The sequence below is a fragment of the Protomyctophum parallelum genome (assembly GCF_964188405.1).
Source record: "Protomyctophum parallelum genome assembly, chromosome: 4".
Taxonomy (NCBI): Eukaryota; Metazoa; Chordata; class Actinopteri; order Myctophiformes; family Myctophidae; genus Protomyctophum; species Protomyctophum parallelum.
Window position 1 is genome coordinate 23294622 of NC_139700.1, and position 6984 is coordinate 23301605.

Consider the following 6984-nt stretch of genomic DNA (forward strand, 5'->3'; position numbering starts at 1 on the left):
CAGACATGTCATTATAGCTAAAAATGTAAAAAAAAAAAAAAAAAAAAAAAAAGGTTCAAATGTTGTCAAAAAGACTTTCAGAATTTAATAAAATTACAAAAGTGCAGAGAAGCTCAGAAGGCAACGCGTGGCACATGACGTGGTATGAGCTTGCAGATCGGTCATTGTTAGTATCTGTCATGCAAAAAAGGTACAGTATATAGAGCTTAAATGGTTAATGTATTCTGGTGATGCGCATCCTGTCTGCACGTGCACCTGGCGCGCATGTGGCCGACCTCTGACCCCAGCTGCACAAAGCATGGCATGGGGAAATATGCCTGTGAGAGAGAGAGAGAGAGAGAGAGAGAGGGCCACTGAAGGGCGGCAGGAGTGGTTTTATACAGAGACTGGCATTATCTGCATCTCTCACCCCATTCAAAGGATAGGGCCACTAAATATACCCTGCGAGGCCTTCCCAGGCTCCTCTGGGCTGGGGCGACGCGGCCGCTGCTTGGGCGGACGGCCAATGACATGGCTGCCGACCTCCACGGAAAGTATTTTTAAGGTCAATTACAGGGTGCAGGGCCTTTAGATGGCCGACTGCTGCTGAGGAGGCCTTATATTAAAGGTTTATGTGGAGAAAGACCAAGAGAGGCCCGCTCGAGCTTAGTCCTGCTCCCATTGTTGCCACACACCAACTGGGACACTATACTGTTGGGGACAAGGTCCCATGGGGTGACGCACGGTGCACGATTATACTATGCACGCTGCACGCACGCATGCACATGTGAGTTAGACACTATGGCACTATGACACTATAGTCTTCTAAAGATCCTTTGTTTTGTTTTTGTTTTTATGCACGTTTCAAACGAACGGCTTATGGAGGTTTGCGTGTTTAGTTTGGAATATGTGATTTGTTTACAGGGAAGTTATTTTTGGCTGAGACAGGATATGGCCTATATATTCCAGTAATGCGGCAGAAGTTAATCTTTATGATCTTATATACATGGAGAGCACACACATGCATGCACACATATACACTCACGTGTGCTGCGTGCATGCACATCGTTACAGCCTTGTATGCTCATTTGAAGCTGCAGAAGTCATGCTCACACACACACACACACACAGAGGGAGGCCACACACGCAGGGACACACAGCGGTGACCAACAGTCGGCATATGAAAAATCCAACTAGATGAGTTTGGTCTTTCTTATGATTCATGCCAATGTGACTTGTAGCCAGCCATAAATACAGGGCTGTCAGAATGTGTTTTACCCCACAGAGAAGGGAGTGGTAACTTGTACAGTAGACACCATTCACCTCTCTGTGTGCTCGGAGGGAGCAGTGTGGAGGCTGGTGGAGGTGGCTTTGGTCTCCATGAGAGTGCACTATTGATGGGACAAAAGTGGGGGTGGGCATTGAAAGGCCTATTTGTGCCGATGAGGTCCAGGCATCACTCCTGTTTGTTTTACTGCGGGGGTCGCAGGCCATGAGACAGCTCAATGGGGATTCTATCCGCCTCTGTCCGTCTCCATCCAAACGCTCTGTGATCAGACAGCATGTGCTGTAATAAAGGCCTTACAGAAGGGAAAACCGAAGATGAAATATTTACACGTCTTTATGGCTAGGAGATCACCTTGTCATTGTGCTCTAGGAGCCAGGCGACATTTTTAAGTCTGTGAATCTAGAAACCCCTCAATTAACCATGCTTTAGTCTGAGCCAGACACAGCAAAGACACAGCATAGTGTTTAACTTGTTTTCACTGTCTAACATGATTAGCACATGGGCTGGATTTGTCCGGTGTCTTGGATTATGGTGCAGTTCCATAAACAGGAATCTCTGTCTGAATCGCCCTGTGCCTTTGTTGCCTGGCTGACTTCATCGGAGGCCTGGTGTTACACAAAAGGACCGTCTGATGCAGGGCTTTTCCACTAACTGTGAGCCCTGAGTGCATCTTTAGCACCTCAGGCGCTGTTCTAGCCTGGTTAATAAACCAGACCGAATCAGCCGTTGGCGGTCTGGAGAGGCTCAATTGTACGCCCATTTCCTACACCAGAGAACTGGGGCGGCCAATCGGGACACGGCATGCAATATGGGCGGGCTTTGGTACAGTGACTTTCAATGCTTGAGACCTTTGACTGACAGTAGCTCTGACCAATTGCGTCAAAGAGAAAATGTTTCAACCCGCCCCCCCGGGAAACAAGATCCATACACAGCCTCTCCAGACTCAAATACCACACGACCGTGTGATTTGAGTCTGGCTTATTAGCCAGGCTAGCGCTGTTCCACTCTGTGGATCCTTCTTCTTTGTTCTCCCTCAACCTCCACGTCCACCTACCCCCCCACCACCCATCAAACCCACCTCCACCTACCCCCCACCACCCATCAAACCCACCTCCACCTACCCCCCACCACCCATCAAACCCACCTCCACCTACCCCCCACCACCCATCAAACCCACCTCCACCTACCCCCCACCACCCATCAAACCCACCTCCACCTACCCCCCACCACCCATCAAACCCACCTCCACCTACCCCCCACCACCCATCAAACCCACCTCCACCTACCCCCCACCACCCATCAAACCCACCTCCACCTACCCCCCACCACCCATCAAACCCACCTCAACCCCCACCTCCACCTACCCCCCCCCCCCCCCCCCCCCCCACTCATCAAACCCACCTCAGGTGCAGCATGCTGTTCCACTGTGTGGATCCTTCTTCTTTGTTCTCCCCCAACCCCCACCTCCACCTACCCCCACCACCCATCAAACCCACCTCCACCTACCCCCACCACCCATCAAACCCACCTCAGACCCCGTCTCCCTGGGAACATCCTCACTCCTAGTCAGCATGGCGGGGCGAGTACACATCGCCAAGCTGCTAAGTCCACAGCGGCGGGGTTGCCCAGTGTTTGCCCTGGGGGAGAGCATCTGTTCACCGCTGTCGGGCCTGCTGGGTCAGAAATGGCACACCAGGGTGCGATGGGCTGTGCCCGTCGCCGGTCATGGCCGTCTCAGGTGTGAAATTCCCAGGGTGGGCTGTGTCTGGCCACTGACTCCGGCAGCTCCAGTGCCCAACAGCCAATAGTGGGAGGGAACAGAAGTGTGAGACCCACTGGTTAGCCACCATGACCTGTGAGGATGTCTGGGTTGTGTTCTGCACCTTCCAGGAACCTCTTTGTGTCTGGGTGCACAAACCCATATGTACAGTACACAAGCAAGGGTTGCAGAAATGTCAAGCACAATGCTCAGTCTCTTACGTATATAAGCTGCATTTTCTGCGAAGCAATCCTTGCGCATGCTTGTAAAAAATATAGTTGTCAGGTTTTTTGGGGAGATCAGGTGATCACTCAGCAGTCAGTGAGTCATGCAAAATGGCCTTCCTATACAGTATATTCACCCTCGGCACAGTTAATTGGGAGGTACAGTCGTGCTGGTGGTGGGAGGTCTGCCATTGTGGCCCTGGGGTGTGCCAGTAACAACGTGACCTGGCACGTTGTTACCCCCTGAAACCATTGGCCAATATCATCTTACCACTTAGATGACAGAGGAAACACTTTCACTACGAAGTCCCAGCCAGGAATTAGACGTCAGCACATGTAACGGTTATAATGTCACCACGGTTGAACAAAAATGATTGAACTGAACCAAATGAACATTAATTTGGCAGGCAATACTATGGTCGGTCCATATTGATTGGACATCATATTGAGTGCACATCTGAACACATTGTATTCACACTCACACAACAGCACGCCAAGCACAGTAACTTGAATTCCATGTCACTCTGCCATGGCTACACTGAGTCATCAATCTTTTTCTTGAAGACAAATTAGGTTTGTACGTGGCTTTCTTTTATTTTATTTTTAGTAAATTGAAGCCACTATGTAGAAAAGAGACAGGTTGAGGTTCAGGAACATTTCTCATGGATATTTTTAGGACTCTATAGAAATTTAACTAGCAATAACTGCACACTAAGTCTATAAAGCATGTATGTCCTGTTCATTGCCAGTTTAATTAGCCATTTGACCTAGGAGTTACTCACTAGGGGAACGTTAGAACAGGTAGAGGTCATTAATATACTTTATTATGTTTAGCATTGGTTTTAGAGTTATTTTTTTCTATGACAGAAAGAGAGAGACCATTTAGATATCTTTAGACCGTTGAGGAAATGCGGATGTGAGTTTCATGGTCAAGTACAAAACCTCTTTTCTTAAATCTCCTGTATGAGCTTCATGTGCTTGTTTATTCTAGTATAATACAAGCCATTGGTGTCCTTATATGAACAGACCCCAGGGCTGGATTGAAACAATCTTCATATTCAGACTGGAAACTTTGAGAATTCTTACTTTTTACTCACTCACTTTGATACACATCACAAAGGTTTTCTGTGTTAAGGACAGAGAAGGCCCCACTCTCTTTCCATCTGCCTCAGCTCTGCTTTGAATTCACATCATTAGGAATGAAAATTTAAATTTCACAACAAGCTTAAATTCATTCCCGAAGTCTAATCTGCTTCAGACCCGCCATCCAAAGGCTGGTTGCCTCTGTTAAACTCTGTAAACATTAATCCCTGTTTGCATGCTCCTATTCGCTAGTCATCAAGGCCAGTCTGCTAAAGCACAGATGTGATTTCACCCTATATTATTGTTATAATTATTAGGTCTATGGAATATCATTCGGCAGTATAATACAATAACCCCCTAGTCTCGACTCTCTCGGGTCAATCTGGCGCTTGGCCAAGTGTGTGGCTGAGAAAAGCAGACTTTTCTATCATGGCCTTTGAAACCCAATCACAGAGGCACCCTGTGTTGATCCGTTCAGTTCCCATGTGATGATAATGTTGCCCTCTCTCTCCCTGGCTGCTCGCCGTGCTCGGCTGTGTGTACACACTTTTTGTGTGTTTTTTTAAAGACACGTGTTTACATTGTCACTCATAAAACCGTTAAATCTGATATTTAATGTTGCCCTTTTAATCAGTGTGTCATTAACAGTTGTTTTCATAACGCAATCAGGGATATTTGTTTGAAGCTTGCCTTTGTGCCACAAACACTGTACAATCATATAGGCAGGCGCCCTGCAACATGCTTAGGATACATCATGCACTATACACAATGTCAGTGTGGGACTTTGAGCCTAATCCAATGCACATTAACAGGGATGGCTAAACAGGAATATAATGACAGTGTAATGGCTCCTATGTTATTTTCCTTCCTTTTCCCATTTTTACTGTACTGTTCTAAGCATGTAACCCGTGATGCAACAGATGCTTAAAATAAAGGCGGGATGAATTACTCCTGACAAGGGCCACTAACTGTAGGACCCTTATAAACTAAGAGATCACAACAAGCAATTCAGGTAAGCTCTGTTATGAAATTAAGAGGTGTAAGGTTCGTCCTCCCTACTGAGTCAGAAAGGCATTCTGGGAGGAGGAGGCTTAAGAGAGCAGTTGTGAAAAAAGATTTACTGCCAAACTCTGCCTCAACCCAACATGACCTACATGCACATTACAGTTTAACTATGCCCCTAGTGGCCAGATAGAACTGTGACTCCTGTGAGTTAATCCTACCTTAATCCTCTGTGGCACAGGCGTGGAGTTTTTCACCAAGCCCGTAAGAGGGACAACCTCTCATTATTGCTCTTTTTTTCCTTATTATCGAGCTGTTTGTCGCTGTTTTTGCTTATTTACTATCCTCATTATGGTGACATTACGGTTGGATCCCCTCGCAGACTGTAAACAAACACAGGCCTTTAGATGTTGGATTAGGCGTGTATCTGTCTGCGAATCCCCTGGGACAAAAGACATAAAAAGCCAAAGTGGGTCTCTTGCTTTGGAGTGCTGCATTACTGTTTCTTTGCAATAAAGAGCTCTCCGCCTCTCTCTCCGCCTCTCCATCAACTGCTCAATAAGCTGCCTCAACTGTCTTTTACCCAAAGCCCATGAACATAGATCTTGGCTTTCACAACCTAACATGAAGGCAGGCATTGACTTTAGAATGCTGTTTTGTGGAGCTGTTTGACACCACTATGACATGGACAGGGTCTGTGTATACATTCAGTGTTAATATTTTTTTGTGGAAGGTCCTCAGAGAGCTCTCTAATCCCTCTACCTCATCTTGAGTTCCCAACTAATTTACTCTCTTTTCATCACCATTTACTCTTTGTTTTACTACACACTTTCATCTCTCTCTCTGTCCCACTCCAGTTGCTGTAATTTGTCATCTCTTCTCCCCCCTCCCCCCCAAACCATATGTACGTCTCTCTCCAGTTTTCCCCCTTTCTTTTTTTATAATTTGAAATGTTTGGTGTTTTTCACCTCTGTTACACTCCTTGCAATCAAGGAAAGGACTGTATTGCCCCTTAAAGAGCTAATTTAAAGTCGATCATCACCCTCTTTTTCTACGAGGGGTGCTTCAAACGTGAGACACCATATGCGTGAGTGGTGGATGAATGCATGTGTTGTTGTTATTCCTCTTTTCTGATTTCACTTTGAATCAAGCCCTGGCTGCTACGCCATGAACTGGAGCTTTAGAACCAACCGAAGGCGAATGAGCTCACTTTATTTCAGGACTTTTGAGCAATCTCCTCACCAAGCTTGAAAGATATTGGCCCCAATTTCTTTCTTTCTTTCTAGAAAAACAATCTGGCCTATCACTAATTATTCAATTTTTTTTATTAAGAATATTATGCTGTATACTTTGTTGTACGATGAATAGTGATACGTTGCAAGCTTGTAGATCTATTATTTTATTATATTTATTTCTAAAATGTTTGAAAATGTTTGTCTATATTTTGACATGCCCCAAAAAACTGATGCCAGGTTGAAAGTGGTTATGAACTCCCCCACTTTGTCAGTTTAGTTCTTTGTTCTTCTTCTTAACTATGACCCAAGTCAAAATCCCCTTTCTTTATACTTTTACTTTATGCCCCCTGTCTGTGCCATGCTCTGGTTTGGCTGGCAGACTTGGCACTTAGGTCTGTGTGTGGTGGCACTGGG

At 46.0% G+C, this 6984-nt stretch overlaps 1 protein-coding gene across 3 annotated transcripts in view; it reads left to right on the top strand.

Annotated features, from left to right (window-relative positions):
• znf469 (zinc finger protein 469) overlaps positions 1 to 6984 on the top strand; it is a 279591-nt gene that overhangs the window by 214426 nt on the left and 58181 nt on the right. The gene's annotated exons all lie outside the window — the stretch shown is intronic.